Raw genomic sequence first — 17476 nt, forward strand, 5'->3', positions numbered from 1 at the left:
AAGTACTTAAACCATAAAAGCATCATTTGAAACAGCAACTTAGAAGGCTTCTCATCAGTCCTATTGGAACATCGTCTCATCATCTTGTACACCTACTGGGCATTTTTGCTAGCTGTCTGATCCAAATTGTCCTTTGCCTAGTCTGCTCCCTAATAACAACAATCTTTTGGCTAATATTTGTTCTATCTGCGCTGCCATATCTCGTCCAGGTTAAAGATGTGCCACTCCTGGGGTCCTCTACATCTCTGTTGTGAGTCTATTCTAGTTTTATGATCTTTGGGCAAGGACAGTGTTGTTACGGTGTTCTGAACAATTACTGGCACAGGGGGGATTTGCAGCTCTTCTCCTTTTGCCTCTAATGCCAACTTTTAAACACCAGTAAAAATGACTGTAACAGCATAGCCATTTTCATAAGCCCCTTTCAGGCATTCTACTCATATGTAAAACCAACACATGATAGAGAGCATTTTTGTTGTTGTTGTTGTTTAGTCATTTAGTCGTGTCTGACTCTTTGTGACCCCATGGACCAGGGCACGCCAGGCCCTCTTGTCTTCCACTGCCTCCCACAGTTTGGTCAAACTCATGTTGGTAGCTTCGAGAACACTATCCAGCCATCTCCTCTTCTGTCATCCCGTTCTCCTTGTGCCCTCCATCTTTCCCAACATCAGGGTCTTTTCCAGAGAGTCTTCTTTCTCATGAGGTGGCCAAAGTATTGGAGCCTCAGCTTCAGGATCTGTCCTTCCAGTGAGCACTCAGGGCTGATTGCCTTCAGAATGGATAGGTTTGATCTTCTTGCAGTCCATGGGACTCTCGAGAGTCTCCTCCAGCACCATAATTCAAAAGCATCAATTCTTCGGCGATCAGCCTTCTTTATGGTCCAGCTCTCACTTCCATACATCACTACTAGGAAAACCATAGCTTTAACTATACGGGCCTTTGTCAGCAAGGTAATATCTCCGATGAACAAACTAAGCATTGCATGTCCATCACCGTGTCCCTTAATGAGTTAGAGAATTAATATTAATATTATAATATTAATATTATTATTATTATTTTATTATTATTATTTATTGAATTTATATACAGTGTACTGCCCTATACCCGGAGTTCTCAGGGAGGTTCATAGAAAATAGTAATAATAATAATAATAATAATAATAATAATAATAATAATAATAATAATTTATTTATTTATACCCCGTTCATTTGGCTGAGATTCCCCATCCAATTTAGAACCTTGATTGATCTTCAAGGGTTCCAAGTCTGTGAATGCCAGAGTCTCCTCCCTTCAGAAGTTCACCCTCTTAACTCAGAGAGGGTGAAAGCAACAGCAAAAGGGGAGGAGCTTAGCACACTCACCCCTGCTTTCTTGTTGGCTTTATATGCAAGTAGAATGCCTCAAGAGGCCTAAACTCCATGCATCATATTAGATCTAGATTTGTGTGAAGAGTGTAGGGAGTGATCCTGGTTGTCCTCTAATGCAACTGCTGCAGCTGGGGCCAACCTTTGTGAAAGCTTTAAATGGAGGTTGAGGACATCTGAAACTGGGGAGAGGATTTGGTTTGCCTGCTGTAATTCTTTGAATGGCTACATTCCTTGGGGTGCTCAATTTGCATAAGAAGCGGAAGGTTTTGATTTCGTAAAGTAGTCCTCTCTCTCTCTCTCTCTCTCTCTCTCTCTCTCTGTGTGTGTGTGTATGTGTGCCTGTCTGTCTCTCTCTGTGTACCTTTGATCCCCCCCCAAATCATTTTTATCCTACCTTTCTGTGAAGAACCCCCCACTTAAGGTAGCTATATCATTACAATCTCCCTCCCATGGAAGGTAGTTTGGCTCTCAGGTCTCTGAAACCAAATGTCACTGATGATTGGCTTTCTGTCAAGGACAGGGCAGAAAAATTCTTGAGCACCACCTCTGCAAGGAGGAAGAGAGCTTTGCACTCATTCCCCGTGGAATAAGTCCAAGGGAGCTTTTTCCTCAGATATTTTCTCTGAACCTTCTGGGCATTGAACTTCTCTTCTGTTTTCCAAGATAACTCAGTAATTAATAGAGCACAAACAGGGCCTCTTTCCACAGCCAAGCTATGCAGCACCTGAATAATTTCTTCTTTCTTCCTCTCATCTTTTGTCTTTCATGGATCTCCAGTCTCCCTGCCTGAGCAATATTTTATAGTTACCTTAAACATACTCTGCTCTCAAACCATCATTTCTTCGATAGAATATTCTCTGAATTTTCTCAACTATGGTCAGCACAGCACATTACCACAATTTGGTTTTCCCATTTCCTTGATCAAATCCTGCCCTCTCTTTTCATCTGTCTCCCAGTCCTCTCCCTTAGACTAACATCTGCTTGGACCATAGTATGGGCAATGTTCTCTATAGTGCCATGCATTAGGTGGTAATCGTAGCATTGTTTTGATGATATTACTGGTGCACAGACTGAAGTGAGAGGAAAAACAAAAGGAAATTTCTCACTGCGTTGATTTAAAATGCAAGTGGTCATTAGGGGATGCTGATGCAGAAGTTTGGGGGGAAAATACAGTGGTGCCCCGCAAGACGAATGCCTCGCAAGACGGAAAACCCGCTAGACGAAAGGGTTTTCCGTTTTTCGATGCGCTTCGCAGGACGAATTTCCCTATGGGCTTGCTTCGCAAGACGAAAATGTCTTGCGAGTCTTGAGATTTTTTTCCGCTCCCCACCCCCTTTTTCTAAGCCGCTAAACCGCTAATAGCCTTTTAGCAGCTAAGCCGCTAAGCCTTTAATAGCCGCTAAACCGCTAATAGTGCTAATCCGCTAAGCCGCTAATAGGGTTGCTTTGCAAGACGAAGAAACCGCTAGACGAAGAGACTCGCGGAACGAATTAATTTCGTCTTGCGAGGCACCACTGTATGTTTTGGGTATATACTATAAGACAGGGGTAGGCAACCTAAGGCTCAGGGGGGCGGATGTGGCCCAATCGCCTTCTCAATTCGGCCCGCGTACAGTCTGGGAATCAGTGTGTTTTTACATGAGTAGAATGTGTCCTTTTATTTAAAACGCATCTCTGGGTTATTTGTGGGGCATGGGAATTCATTCATTTTTTTCCTTCAAAATATAGTCTGTCCCACCACATGGTCTGCGGGACGGTGGACCCGCCCATGGCCGAAAAAGGTTGCTGACCCCTGCTATAAGATAAGAAAATATGGAAATGCTATCCAGTAGCTGAAAAGAATTTCCATTCCAATTAATGGAGTTCAGAGTATAGTTGTCAGGCTTCAAGGAATCGACTTCCTCCCCCCTTGGCAGTAGATAAGCAGAACAAAGTGAATGGAGTCTTCTTATAAGTTACAATTCTTTAATAATCGCAGTGAGGGATAACAAACGTCTCCCTCTAAGAATGGCGGTGCTTCCAGTTAAGTGTAATGGCTTGGGTCTCTTCCACAGACGTGAGACAACTCCAGCAGTGATTTCCTCAGATTAATAATAATAATAATAATAATAATAATAATAATAATAATAATAATTTATTTATACCCCACCCATCTGGCTGAGTTTCCCCAGCCACTCTGGGCGGCTTCCAATCAAGTGTTAAAAACAATACAGCATTAAATATTAAAAACTTCCCTAAACAGGGCTGCCTTCAGATGTCTTTTAAAAAGAAGATAGCTGCTTATTTCCTTCACATCTGAAGGGAGGACATTCCACAGGGCGGGCGCCACTACTGAGAAGGCCCTCTGCCTGGTTCCCTGTAGCCTCACTTCTCGCAATGAGGGAACCGCCAGAAGACCCTCGGCGCTGGACCTCAGTGTCCGGGCTGAACGATGGGGATGGAGACGCTCCTTCAGGTATACTGGACCGAGGCCGTTTAGGGCTTTAAAGGTCAGCACCAACACTCTGAATTGTGCTCAGAAACATACTGGAAGCCAATGCAGATCTCTCAGGACCGGTGTTATATGGTCCCAGCGGCCACTCCCAGTCACCAGTCTAGCTACCGAATTCTGGATTAATTGCAGTTTCCGGGTCACCTTCAAAGGTAGCCCCACGTAGAGCGCATTGCAGTAGTCCATTACTCAAACCCACGAATCATTACAGAGCTCAGTCACTCAGCGTGCTCTTCCAAGTTTGCAGTTGCCAAGACTGAGCTCCGCCCCTTCCTCCTCCAACAATAAAGCCCCCACTTTTGCTTTCTTTCCCTTTCACGCCTCTCTCAAACTCTCTCAAGCCTACAAGTTTTGAATAGGCTATTGCCGGTTTCCCTGACTCTGAGTCTGAGCTTAAACAGACAGTCTGTGTTCTCCCCCATGGACTCCCCCTTCCCTGCTCTGTGTTCTCGGAGATCAGGTTACCACAGCAGCCTGCCTCCTCTTGTCCAATTCCATATTCCAGACTAATCTCTTCTCCCTGCTTGCCAGCGTTCTCAGCCTCTGTCAGGGATGGGGAGTAGCTGACATTAAGGCTACAACCCCCCATCCCTCTCAATCCACATCACCCCTACATCTGGTAACCTGAGCTTGTAGTCACTGTGCTTTCTGTTCAGCAATCTTTTCAGCTCTCCTGGAACGTGCTACCCAACGACCATGAATCTGTTATCCCTCTCTCTTCCAGTGTTTCTTATCCTACCTGCTCTTCATCCAGTATTTCTCAGCTTTTCCCTTCTGAACTATGCCCCTCTGCAAACCACTGTTCTAAATCACAGAATCATAGAATCATAGAGTTGGAAGAGACCACAAGGGCCTATGCTATGCTAGATGAGGACACCTGTTGGGCCATAGGTTCCCTATACTTGAACTATTTCCAGGGACCGTGCTGAGGAGGCATGGTCATTGCTGCCTCTGCTCCCTGACCCTGAATCTCCCCAGGAACAGGAGAAGCAGACACGGAGCAATGGATCCAAACTATAAGAAAGAAGATTCCACCTAAACATTAGGAAGAACTTCCTGACAGTAAGAGCTGTTCGACAGTGGAATTTGCTGCCAAGGAGTGTGGTGGAGTCTCCTTCTTTGGAGGTCTTTAAGCAGAGGCTTGACAACCATATGTCAGGAGTGCTCTGATGGTGTTTCCTGCTTGGCAGGGGGTTGGACTCGATGGCCCTTGTGGTCTCTTCCAACTCTATGATTCTATGATAGATTTGGAGAGCAGTTTCAGGCAATTTACTCTCAGCCTCAGTTTTCTATCTATAGAATAGGAATATTAATGACCTACCACCCAGGATATTTATGAGGATAAATGACATAATTACTGCAAAAGGCATTGCCTACCTATATATGAAAAGGCATTACAGACCGGACAAGGTCATTTTTGTTTATCCAAAGCGTGGCTAAAACACCTAAAGATTTCTTCTGTTCATAATAAATGCTGCATGTCTATGATGGCAAATACTGACAAAATACTTATCAGTCTGATTAAGGGGTTGAGAAAGTGAGTTCGCGTTAGTGAAGAAAACACTATGACATTCATTCCAATTTGGCCATGTGCTAAATGGAAACCGGAGTAATCTTTATACATTACTAGAGTTTACTGACCAATAAATCCACAGTACTTATGAGTGGAACCAGGTAGCAAACTGAACTGCAAATTTAAGCACCGGTTGGGTCTGAAATCAATATTTGTGTTGCTTTTTTCAGCGAAACAAATTCAGAGGACTCTACATTATTAGGTTGCAAGTGCAATGCCATGCTCCATTCAGATCAGTTCAGAATTGGCTTAGTATATGTGAACATCTTTACATTTTTGAGAAGAGATAATCTGAGAGTACCCGCTAACTTCATAACGTTCATGCACATGTGCTGATAGTGCAGCACACATGGTATTGTCATAGTACCCCCTGCACCAGAACCAGGCCTTGTCAGAGACCCAGTTGGGAACATCCTGACTCCCCACAACACAAGCAGGGACAAGAAATTAGGGATGAGTAAATGTGTCAGTTTCCATTCTTTCATATTCTAAATTTCCCAATCTTAAATTCAGTTCTCAACATCTCCACAGCAATTTGTTAAAACAATTCCCATGAAAATTTCACCCAATAAACATCTTTTTATGCAGTTTAACTAATATACACATTTTCAAGCCATTTCCTCTTATACTTCATTTTTGTAGGTTAGTTTCACTAGCATATATGGGCACATTTTCCATTCATATATGCATTTTTGTACACATTATGTGGCTTATTGCAAAATTCAGAATTTTGAAGAATTGCTGTGTTTTGGTTTGTTTATTGTTCTGGAAATTGTGAACTAGCTAAGTTTGCCTTTAATTGGAAACTGAATCAAATTTTTCCTCCACCCGTACAAGAAATGCTTGTAGATCTAGATGAAAGGCAAGATATGTGATATATTTAGAAGAAATAATCAAGAGGATTGACCCAAATCAAGAAAATACTCAACAAACAAAACTTTTTAATCAGGTAGTCCACTCATGTAGTTCACAGCAATCAACAGGAGTTTCAACGAGGGCATTGGGTTAAGTCAGGAGTGGTCATATCTTAACAAATCAAAAACAGTTATTCCTAAAGCAGCATAATATTGATGCCTTAGTTGTGATTGCTCTTGCACAGTTATAGACCTCTGCAGGGTCAGAGATACAATGTTGTGAAATGATCTGCAGCACAATGGCAGTGGGGAATTTGAAAGCAAAAATAGGTCTCTAGATGATGTAGCAATGCTTTTTAAGTCAGTCTCGACTTGATAGAACAAAATGACTGAGCCCGTCATTAGACCTATGCATGAAGTTAGTGCATTTAACTCCATAAGGTTTAGTCAATAACAGTTATGGGTTGTGATCTATGCCTGTAAATGCTGTATACTTGTCCTAAATTTGAAAGCTGTGAGATGAAACAAAACTTATTTGCTACTGTGAAACCAATCTTTTACTGAAAATGAAATAATCGTTTTGGTCATAGAAGACGACAAGAATGAGATTGTCTTCAAGCAATATCTACTTCAGTCCCCCCCCCCAACACCTTTTATAGTTGCTGTTTGATCCAATTGTTTCTGAGCAAATTTGACCCTTCTTGTCCATATCTTCTGCCATTTATAGCTGTAGATCAAAGACTGAGTGTGCTTGTCCTTATCCTCACCAATGGCTGGTTTGAAGAGAATTATATGACTATTAGCACACCCCTTACATACAAGCCCATTGCAGTCGTACCTTGTTTTGCGACCGGGGTCCATTCCGGAGCCCCGGCCGCGAGCCGAAAAGGACGCAGGGCAAAGCGCCATGTCTGTGCACATGCGCAAAGTGGTTTGTGCTTCTGCACATGCGCAAGTGGCAAACCCAGAAGTAACCCATTCTGGTACTTCCGGGTTTGCTGTGGACATTCACCGGAATGGACGCTAGACGAGGTGGACATTCACGGAGGTATTACTGTATGTCTACTCACCAGTAAATATCTGTGTTGTGAGCAGGCCCACAGATTACTGAGATCGCTTCCCCATTTCTCTCTCTCTCTCTCTCTCTCTCTCTCTCTCTCTCTGTGTGTGTGTGTGTGTGTGTTTGTGTACAAAGGAAGGAGCTACATTTTATCTGCAGCTAATAATTGCTGTCACAGGCAATGTGTTGAGACAGTATCAGTTCATGACTGAGGAGGAGACAGCATTTCTTCATCTGATGTTGAGGCTGACAGAAACCATGATTAAAAAATTGTAGGGCAATGCCCACCAACCCCCAACCTCTCCACACAGAAAGTGAGATGATTCTTTAACATGTTCCACACAAATGAAAATATTCAGAGTTCATTCCAGATCCTTCACAAATGTCAGATTTTGATTTCTTTCTTCTCTTTTCTTTTTTTGCAGTAGAAAAAAAGTGGTTTTATAAACACAGTATTCCAGAGTAACAGCTGAATAATGATGGTGTTGCCTGGAACTAGGCCAAAAATTCAGAAAATAACAGCACCTATACTATTATAGAAAGAACGCGGGTGGCACTGTGGTCTAAAGAGAGAGAGAGGGGAGTTTTTGATTTGATATCCCGCTTTATAACTACCCTAAGGAGTCTCAAAGCAGCTAACAATCTCCTTTCCCTTCCTCCCCCACCACACTGAGCCTCTTGGGCTTGCTGATCGGAAGGTTGGCGGTTCGAATCCCCACGACTAGGTGAGCTCCCGTTTCTTGGTCCTTGCTCCTGCCAGCCTAGCAGTTTGAAAACACACCAGTGCAAGTAAATAAATAGGTACCACTACGGCGGAAGGTAAATGGCATTTCTGTGTGCTATAGCTTCCGTTACGGTGTCCCATTGTGCTGGAAGCTACTGTTAGGTCCATCATGAGATGTTCGCCAGCTTCCAACTACAGATGCCAGCAGCCTTCAAGCAAGCAAACTTGCCTTATTATTGCTCCATAGCATCCCACTGCCAGAGGATTGCCTCCTTCCATCCACCAGTTTGCATCCTCCAAGTGAAAGAAACCTGTACTGAATGTCACATCCATTGCTGGGTGTGTCCTGCTGCAAACAGAAAGGGGCTTTCCCCTTGGCCTGCCTTTATATCCACTCAGTTGCCAAGTGCCTTTGTGACATCACAAGAAACCCACAGCCAATGGCAACACCTGGGGAGGCATTGTCTTCATTGCTTTGAGCCTCACAATGGCGGGTGAACCTATAATTGATTATGTCCTTGTTTATTCAGGAAGCGGGTGGCGCTGTGGTCTAAACCACCGAGCCTTTTGGGCTTGCCAATCAGAAGGTTGGTTGTTCGAATCCCCACGACGGGTTGAGCTCCCATTGCTCAGTCCCTGCTCCTGCCAACCTAGCAGTTCAAAAGCAAGTCAGTGCAAGTAGATAAATAGGAACCACTCTGGCGGGAAGGTAAACGGCGTTTCCGTGCACTGCTCTTGTTTCGCCAGAAGCAGCTTAGTCATGCTGGCCACATGACCCAGAAAAAGTGACTGCGGACAAACGTCAGCTCCCTCGGCCAGTAAAGCGAGATGAGTGGGGCAACCCCAGAGTCGTCTGCAACTGGCCGTTCTCGACTGGACTTATCTGTCAGGGATCCTTTACCTTTACCTTTTTATACCATTATATAAGGTAGTGATCTTCATTTCTCATGGAAGTTTTGTGTAAATAAAAATTCCATGTTTAACTACTGGAACTCATATATATAGGTTTTTTTAACATATCATTTTCAACAGTAATTAAACATACTTTTACATCTTATTCAAATTTTTTACTTCCACCAATCCTGTCTGAAAATTTTACACTCTAATCTCTCAGTATGCATTTCTTATTTTTCCTATTACATTTCAAACTCATAACCAATATCTCTGTCTTTTTCTACTTTGTAACACTTCGTATATTTCTCCTTATAAAACTTCTTGTAGTCCTACTAGCACCATTTGTTGATTACAGTTGCTCTTCAAATAATTCATTTACTTCTTCCAATCTTCTGTAAATCTCTGGTCCCGCAGGTTTCTAATCCTTCCTGTCATTTTGTCCATTTCTGCATAGTCCATTAATTTCGTCTGCCATTCTTCTTTCGTCAGAATTTCTTCTTGTTTCCATTTCTGGGCTAACAATACTCTTGCTGCAGTTGTTGCATATAAAAACAATTTAACATCTTGCCTATTAATGTCCTGACCTATAATACCAAATAAAAATGCTTCTGTTTTTTTTTTAAATGTATATTTAAACATCTTTTTCATCTCATTATATATCATTTCCCAGAAGTTCTTTACTTTTTTACATTCCCAGCACATATGATAAAATGTTCCTTCTTTTTCTTTACATTTCCAACATTTATTATTTGTTTTATACATTTTAGCTAATTTCACTGGTGTAATATACCATCTATACATCATTTTCATCATATTCTCTTTCAAAGCATTACAGGCTGTAAATTTTATCCTTTCATTCCACAATCTTTCCCATTCTTCAAGCTGTATATTATATCCAAAGTCTTTTGCCCAATGTATCATTACCGATTTCACTTCCTCATCTTTCAAATGCCATTCCAACAGTATTTTATACATTTTAGACATTGTTTTACATTCATTTTTTAATATTTCTATTTCAAATTTTGATTTTTTTTATCACCAAATCCCTTTTCCTTTAAATCCTCTTTATATATTTCATTTTCTTGGCAATAGTGCAACCAATCATTTACATATTCTTTAACCTCTTCATATGGTTTCATTTTCCATTTATTCCCCCCCCCCCCGCAACAATTTCTCATAGGTAACCCAATTTTTACTCATATTTATTTTTTTCACACTCATAGCTTCTAATGGAAGTAACCACCACAGTGTTTTACGTTCTAATAAGTTTTTTTACCTGTCCCATACTTCATATAAAGATCTTCTAAATATGTGATTACCAAATCCTTTATGGATTTTTGTTTTATTATACCATAGATATGCGTGCCAACCAAATCTATTGTCATAACCTTCCAAATCCAACAGTAATCTGTATTTAATTACTGGAACTCTTATTATGGAATATGAGACTTTGTGGGGCAGGGAATGGCTCCATAATTATAAACACAGTAGATATTAAAACAATCATTAGTGTGCAATTTGTGTGCAATTAGTGGGGCCTTATTTTCTGATAATTTTTTAAATAAACACTTTCTCTGATTTGTCAAGACAACACAGCTAAAACAGTTGAGAAGCTGAACCAAGCCTGTTGAAGTTAATGGAGGGGTTTCCAGCTATTACAGAGGCACTGGGATCAGAATCTGAAGGAAAACGAGCTGAAATCTTGTTGAGCTTTGCTTTATTAACTTTTTTTTTAAAATCGCAGCGTATTTGATTGAATGCAGCTATACAGTTGTACCTCGGAAGTCAAACGCCTTGCAAGTCGAACGTTTTGGCTCCCAAACGCCACAAACCCAGAAGTGATAATTCTGGTTTGCGGATGTTCTTTGGAACCTGAACGACCATCGCAGCTCCGTGGCTTCCAATTGGCTAAAGGAGCTTCCTGCAGCCAATCGGAAGCCGCGCCTTGGTTTCCAAACTGTTTTGAAAGTCAAAAGGACTCAATATACTTAAGGACAAAATATACTTAAATACTTTTCATAGGATGGGTTTTTTAAAAAAAAACATGTTAAAGATATATTCACTTCAAACCATAATAGTTGTCTCTGATTTTGCCTTTATTATGTATTTTATTAGGGTTTTTAATATTGTGATTTTATATTGTGAACCGCCCTGAGATCTACAGGTATAAGGCGGTATACAAATTTAAATAATTAGAGTGAGTTTTGACAGTAAAATGGTTAGAGGTCAGTACATTTATGGCAGAAGGTTAGACCACCTGAGAGTTTTACTGCAAAAATTACAAATAAGAATTTCATTCGTGGTTGACTCACTCAGGTCAGGTCAAGTATCTGTATCTTATTGACTCCAAGCAACTTTCGGTACTGCAAGAGATGCTTTAAGGAAGAACTCAGAAGCAATCACTCCAATGGAGTTTCCTTCCTTGCAAAAAGCACAAATGCAACCTACCTGCATAACCACTTTCTGGTAGCAGATCTAATAACAGCATGCTAATATCTGCAATGAACCTAGACAGGGTTCATAAATTATATGCCTTTCTGTTTCTTACACACAGCTGCAAGATCAATACTCATTCTATGACGGCCATACGTCCCCCAAGGGAAGCTGCAGGCTGAGTATCAGGTATCAAAACACCTTGTCCTGGGTCAAGGATTCAATCCATCTCGTCCAATATACTTGCCTCTATTGGGAGTAAAAAGGTAAAGGTAAAGGACCGCTGACAGTTAAGTCCAGTCGCGAAGGACTCTGGGGTTGCGCCGCTCATCTCGCTTTACTGGCTGAGGGAGCTGACATTTGTCCACAGACAGTTTTTCCAGGTCATGTGGACAGCATGACTAAGCTGCTTCTGGCGAAACGAGAGCAGTGCACGGAAACGCCGTTTACCTTCCTGCCGGAGCGGTACCTATTTATCTACTTGCACTTTGACATGCTTTTGAACTGCTAGGTTGGCAGGAGCTGGGACCGAGCAGCAGGACCTCACCCCGTCACAGGGATTCGAACTGCCGACCTTCTGATTGGCAAACCCTAGGCTCGGTGGTTTAGACCACAGCGCCACCTGCATCCTGTCTATTGAGAGTAGATTTCTATAATCTCATTGGTTGTTTCTAGTCTTATTACATGAGATACATGAGTACATATCCATACAAGCATATTCATTGAACTATTGGCTCTGCTTGGTTTCAGAATCACGTGATAAAACATTGACAACCTCATACATATGGCTGCCTGGTATGCTCTATAATGGAGGCACAAAGCTGAGCTTTCTCTGTTTCAGTTTTACACTCAAATGTATGGTAGAGAGCTTGATGTCAAATAGCTGACCAGCTTTCCATTCGCTGCGAGAGGACAGCTGCTGTCTTTTGTGGCTGCAAGAATTGTGCTTTATGGCACAAAGCAAAACTGGCAATTGCTTCACTATGCACCATTTGCTTGCTCTCAGACCCTTCTGCCAATATTCCTCTGACTCTGATTTTGACCTTGGCCCAAAAGATCATCTGCCCAGACATTCCCTTACCAAACTGTCAAACTGAAGAAGAGGAAAAGTTACCAGGTTCCTTGTCCAACTACAAATGAATACTCAACTGATCCACAGAGCAGAAAAAGGATGAGTAGGGGTCAGGGGAGCCTTAAATTGCCAAGGTCGGCTCCCCTGTGATTGCTCACATACCCCAGTGACCTCCTTGCCCCTCCCCCACCTGAAGGGATTCCCCTTCAGGTAAGGGGTGGAGAGGGTGGAGCAAATTTGCCTCTACTAATGACAAGAATGTCAGTGTCTCAGTCACCCTTCCGTGTGTTAGTTGTCCCATTCAATTTTCATATTTTATTTAGTGTCAGGCATTTTCATCCTGAGCAACTGTATAGTAGCATTTACAAGCAAGCTTCCACATCTTACCCCAAAGTGAAACCACTGAAAGAGGATATATATTTATAATGTTATATTTACAAGTTGCTCTGTAACAATGCTCTCTTGAGTGGCAAATAAAACATCTTAACCAAAATCACAGAATAACAGCCAAATAAACCGAGGCACCACAACGCAGCTCTAATCATCTACAGACATAAAAACATGAGAGCAATCTCACATGGCTATAACACATCCAGGTGATGGAGACGAAACATTCTTTTGGTACTAAATTTAAAATACTGCAACACTAAAACAAGAGCATCCTAATGGTGAATGGAGAAATCTTTGCCTGATGCTGAAAAGGTACTTTAATAAGGGGTGGGTGTCTGCAACAGCTATGTAATCTGCAACACACCTGGAATGCATAGCAGCTACCTCTGGGCAAGCAACTGAGTGCCAGATTGCACTTCTGTCTGTCTGTCTCTGCTGCAGCTGTTTCTTAGAAGATAAATGGAGCTGCGTGCTGCGACAGCAGTGTGCTCTCTCTCTCTCTCAGTCGAACAAGGGTAGCTGTGATCTAGACCAAGGCAAGTAGCAAGGCGAGGGAAGAACTATGCAGTAGGAAGCCAGGGAAGGAAATATGCTGATGATGGTGGTTGGAGGAATCTAGATAAGCAAAGTGAGAACCCCCAACCCAACCAAAGGCCCTTCAATGCCCCGGATTGGGACTTTGGAGAGTTGCAACTACTAGTCAGACAATATAGGGTTAGATGAACAAATGTTCTGACGTCATAAAAGACATCTTCCTATATTTCAAACCCTGCATTCTGTGTTAAGAAGAAACAGAATTTAGTTCCTTGGTGATTTATTACAGAAGTAGTACAATTGAAAGTGATTGGTAGCTCAAAAGAATATTATCATATTTAATATCACCCTCCGGAGCACTGTTCCCATCTAAAGACTTGCTTTGCATTTTCCAAATATAACCTTTAATAGGGAAAAAATACCCATTAAAGATTATGAAGAAAGATGATGATGAAAAGTGCCAATTTTGTGATGCGTACATTGGCTGGCTGAATTGATGTAAATGAGTGGTTAGGGATTTGGCAAAAGAATGTTTATATCACTAAAAGTCTGCATGCTTTTTGGACAACTCTCCTGCAGAGGTGGAGTCTGAGCTGAGTGCTTTGTGAATACAAGGGATGGAGTAAGAATCTGTTTTAAATGGATTTATATGAAGTTTGGGGGTTCTGAGAGCCAGTGTGGTGTAGTGGTTAACAGCGGTAGATTCGTAATCCAGGGAACCAGGTTCGTGTCCCCGCTCCTCCACATGCAACTGCTGGGTGACCTTGGGCTAGTCACACTTCTTTGAAGTCTCTCAGCCCCACTCACCTCACAGAGTGTTTGTTGTGGGGGAGGAAGGGAAAGGAGAATGTTAGCCGCTTTGAGACTCCTTTGGGTAGTGATAAAGCGGGATATCAAATCCAAACTCTTCTTCTTCTTCTGACTTTCAGGCCGAGGGAGCCAGCCTTTCTCCACAGACAAAGTCATGTGGTCAGCATGACTAAACCACTTCTGATGCAATGGAACACCGTGGTGGAAACCAGAGCTCACGGCAGAGCTCACCCCATCATGGGGATTCAAACCACCAACCTTCTAATTGGCAAACCCAAAAGGCTCGGTGGTTTAGATCACAGCACCACCCGCTTCCTGAATAAACAAGCACATAATCGATGATAGGTCCACCCACCATTGTGAGGCTCAAAGCAATGAAGATGATTGCCTCCTCAGCTGTTGCCATTGGCTGTGGGTTTCTTGTGATGTCACAAAGGCACTTGGCAACTGAGTGCATATAAAGGCAGGCCAAGGGGAAAGCCCTTTTCTATTTTCAGTAGGACATACCTGGCAATGGATGTGACATTCAGCACTGCCCAGGTTTCTTTCACTTGGAAGATGAAAACTGGTGAATGGAAGGAGGCAATCCTCTGGCAGTGGGATGCTATGGAGCAATAATAAGGCAAGTTTGCTTGCTTGAAGGCTGCTGGTATCTGTGGTTGGAAGCTGGCGGACGTCTCATGATGGACCTAACAGTAGCTTCCAGCACAATGGGACACTGTGACGGAAACCAGAGTGCACGGAAACACTGTTTACCTTCCTGCCACAGCGGTACCTATTTATTTACTTGCACTGGCATGATTTCAAACTGCTAGGCTGGCAGAAGCTGGGACAGAGCAACAGGAGCTCATCCCATCGCGGGGATTCAAATCACTGACGTTCTGATCAGCAAGCCCAAGAGGCTCAGTGGTTTAGACCAAAGTGCCATGTACTGGATCAACATTTTCATCAGACTATACACCACCATCAAGTTCTCCTGTGGAATGGTACTGTTTGAGGCAGACAAACCCATGTGTTTATAGCAGGAGAAATTATAAATGGGTTGTGTTTTTGATTTTTAAAAAATAAATTCGTTTTACAGAATCCATCTAATGTGACAATGTTCCTATGTCCTGCCAAAGCACACACTGATGCTCCAGACCAAGCTTTGCCACTGATGGGATGCAGCATTTAACCAATGTTGCACCAAATGTTTCAGATATTGATTCTCTTTCTAAATGTGTTTTATAGCTATTTGGAAAACAACCTCTCTATGCATACTTATAAATTACACGAGATGCCTAATTTGTTTTTAACATGGCGAGTAGAATTCAAACCAAGTCAAGAATTGCTTACTGCATTTGAATTTCCATGCAATGAAATGGTTTAAGCAAATAACTGCCACAAAGTGCTTTGGGAAATAATTGTGTACGGAGGAGATTTATTTAATGTGGAGAGAAATCTAAGCTTTTAATAGAAAACTGGCCAAAGTGTCAGCTACTGCTACAAAATAATTTTGTAATAGCTACAGCAGACTAATATGCAACTCCAGTCTTGCAAAAATGCATACTGTTTGTTCAGTCATTAGTATAGCAAGACTCTTTATACGCTTCCAAGAACTATTACGTAAGTAAGCAATTATGGTCCGTTTTAATCAAATATTTAACAACCTGAAGTGGGGGGAAGACACCCAGCTTCAAAGGAACTAATGCACTGTAGCATTCCAAACAAAACAGTGTCCCATAATGTAATGAATTCAAATGCCAAATGCTGCATCAAATATTTACTGAACTGGACAGATCACACCTGTTCAGTAACTTGCTGCTTATTTTGATTACGGTTCAGATGGAGGCATCTAAAATTAGTCCACTAACTTCCATATAAATGATTTCATTTAGGCATGCACTAGTTTATGATTTAGTTCAGGCAGGAATTGCAAGAAAAGACATAAATACATACATGCACCTTACATGGGAACATGTCCTCATTGAAGGAAAAACACACCTGTGCCTTCCTATGATCATCTATATGTTTTAATTTATTAGGTTCTCCAGATCTGCAAATTGTCAAGCTACAAAGTTATGAGGTGAAGCATACTAGGCACAAGGGAAAAGCACATTGAAACGGGTACAGATGTTACTACCTTTGCACAAGGGCAAGGTTAAACTACAGGCATCGCATGCCCAGCTGAAGCTACCCAAGGAGCCTTTTTCTGGGTAATGAAATGGCATGTTATAACAGCATGCCACCCACAGCCATGCATACATCAATTTCAGAGGACAATGTGGGTAGCAGCAGCAACTTTATGGTCCAGCTGGACCATAAAGAAGGCTGATCGCCAAAGAATTGATGCTTTCGAATTATGGTGCTGGAGGAGACTCTTGAGAGTCCCATGGACTGCAAGAAGATCAAACCTATCCATTCTGAAGGAAATCAGCCCTGAGTGCTCACTGGAAGGACAGATCGTGAAGCTGAGGCTCCAATACTTTGGCCACCTCATGAGAAGAGAAGATTCCCTGGAAAAGACCCTGATGTTGGGAAAGATGGAGGGCACAAGGAGAAGGGGACGACAGAGGTCGAGATGGTTGGATAGTGTTCTGGAAGCTACGAACATGAGTTTTACCAAACTGCGGGAGGCAGTGGAAGACATGAGTGCCTGGTGTGCTCTGGTCCATGGGGTCAAGAAGAGTCGGACATGACTAAACGACTAAACAACAATAACAACAACAAGCAGCAACAACATGTATCTTGTCCCTGGGATTCTTCTGTGTGTTTAGTCTTTCCACTCTCTTTTTTAAATAAATAAATAAATGTTTTATTTGATTATTAAAATAATTCATCATTAATACATACATACATATTACGAACATGCAAACATACATTTCATACAATCCTTAAAAATATTCATACATACCCACACTCAATCCCACAGATACTTCCTTTTCCCACCACCATCCCTCACCCCTCACCCCACCCTTGTGTTAGACTTCCAATCTACTCAATTGCAATTTCCTTCCACTTCTATTACTTTCTTTCACACTTAAACCAATTTTCTACTTCTGTTTCTGTTACACATTGTTATCCATCTTATTTAGTATTTCAGTATTTATAACTGAACTTGTTTATTCTAATAGGAGTTCTGATTTTTCAATATGATTTTGCAAGTATCCTTTAAACACCTTCCAGTCCTTGTCTATCTTCTCTTTTGAGATCCTGCCAATTTCTCCCTTTGTTTTGGATATATTGTAATACTCCAATAATTTGGCAAGCCACTCTGTTTTTGTCGGTATAATGCCAC

The 17476-nt window shown here is 41.8% G+C and overlaps 1 long non-coding RNA gene across 1 annotated transcript in view; it reads right to left on the reverse strand.

The window, feature by feature from the left end:
- Positions 1-6349: 6349 nt before the first annotated feature.
- The window catches only part of LOC310660207, a 148045-nt gene continuing 136918 nt past the window's right edge, over positions 6350-17476 (reverse strand). The window contains exon 2 of the long non-coding RNA XR_014503307.1: positions 6350-8377. This is a non-coding gene — a long non-coding RNA (uncharacterized lncRNA). The remainder of the gene's footprint in view (positions 8378-17476) is intronic.

The sequence above is a fragment of the Podarcis tiliguerta genome, assembly GCF_965153285.1.
Source record: "Podarcis tiliguerta genome assembly, chromosome: 11".
In the NCBI taxonomy this organism is placed as follows: Eukaryota; Metazoa; Chordata; class Lepidosauria; order Squamata; family Lacertidae; genus Podarcis; species Podarcis tiliguerta.